Here is a 1,865-nt window from a genome sequence, read left to right as displayed (position 1 = left end):
TTTTTTATTCTTATATTTTTAAAATTCAAATATTCATTTTGAATAGGACCCACAGTTCCGATGATAAACATTGCGTAAAGTACAGATATTTCTTTTTCAATTTGCAGGTGGTGGAACTTCACTTCAAACATTTATTCTACGAAGTATAAGTATTACTTTAATCCCTTTTGTCAAAATAAGATTTAAAAAAAAAAAATCTATCCAGTTGCTTGGTGACTTAATCAAACTCAAGCAAAAGTTTAAACAAAATTTATTTATTTAACTCCATATTCGACAAAATACATACACATAAAAATGTGCAACGGTTGCACTTCGAGCAATGAGAGCTCGAATGAGAGCTCGTCCGTGAGAACGATATATAAAAACCATAGCCATGCAAGAGTTCAAAGGTCACAACAAACCAAGTTGCATGTCCTATTTGTAGATCTCAAAGCCTATAAGTTCGAGTTGAGAATCCGAACATAAGAAGAGACGTCTACTGCTCAACCCACCAAAGCTATAGCCGCCAAAATTTCAAATACGACCACCAGAAAAGAAGTTTCAAACAGAAATTCTACTAACCAGATAAACAAATTTATTAAAATTTGAAAATTTTATGAGAAAGAACCAATCTAAAATCATTTATTTTAATAAAAAAATCAAGCTGATGACAATCAAGCTTATTTTAACTATGGAAAATAATTTATTTTATTAGAAACAGTAACAAGCCTTAGAATGTTGATGAGAATATTTTGAAAAATGACAGTTCAAAGATAAGAAAAGATGCTACAAAAAATATTTCTGGTGCTATTTTCTGAGGAAAAAAGAATAGATGGGCTGGTTTAGATTCAGATCAATCAAGCTCAAAGACATCAACAATCGAAAGTGAGGATCAGAAGGTCCAGTTTATCACGGAAGATGTTGAGCTGGAGATTGCCGATGATGATTTGGTATTTGATTTTGATTATTATGTATTTATAAAAACAAATCTTGTCACGACAATGTATAACATCGTAGATTAGTACAAGAGACGTTCACAATAATTCGAGAAAGTCAAAGCAGATAATATAAGCCTAACAGATAAGTCAATACACTCTATATGCTCCCAGTGAAAGGAACTTGGAAGTCTTATGATTAAATTAAATTTGTTAGCGGCTGAGAATGATGATATACGAAGAGTATTCAAAGCAACAATTAATGATAATAAACAATTGGCAATTCTAATCAATTCTTGGAACAAGTTATCAGCTTCAATCGAGAAGATGCATGAGTTGCAAACCATCTAGATACAAAACTAACTTAGGGTTTAACAATAATGAATGTAGTTCTTTTGAAGCAACTACTCAATCGTATCTAAATAATTTCATAAGTTTTTCACATAAATTCTTTGACCTACCAACGGTCGGTTTAAGCTTCTTTTCTACTATGCCAGAAGGAAACTATGCACATAATATTATTGATATAATCCATATGAAACGCCCTCTCTATTCTCTATTAGCATATGTAGACTGATCAAGAACGTCCACAACGCATTTAACAAAGTTATAAGCATATTAAGGATTTAATCCAACCAGCTTTTGTCGCGGTAAAAAAGTGTATAGGCCAAATATGAGACCTTTGAATAGTGTCACCCCCACGATTTCAAAGTTATCACTACAACAAAAACGCCCTACGACAACGGATTTTATCCGTTGTCGTAGGCCATTTTCGACTGTTGTAACTGAGGGTGTTGTTGAAAGTGTCTTCAACGACAACGGTTTTAAACCGTTGTCTTTTCTTCCAACGACAACGGTTTCACAACGGTGTAAAACCGTTGTATTTTCTACAAAAGACAACGAAAAATGCTATTAAAATTTGCGACGACATTGAAAACCGTCGCAAAAGAA

Source organism: Primulina eburnea, chromosome 9 (assembly GCF_022965805.1).
Source record: "Primulina eburnea isolate SZY01 chromosome 9, ASM2296580v1, whole genome shotgun sequence".
Taxonomy (NCBI): domain Eukaryota; kingdom Viridiplantae; phylum Streptophyta; class Magnoliopsida; order Lamiales; family Gesneriaceae; genus Primulina; species Primulina eburnea.
This window is presented reverse-complemented; position numbering follows the sequence as displayed.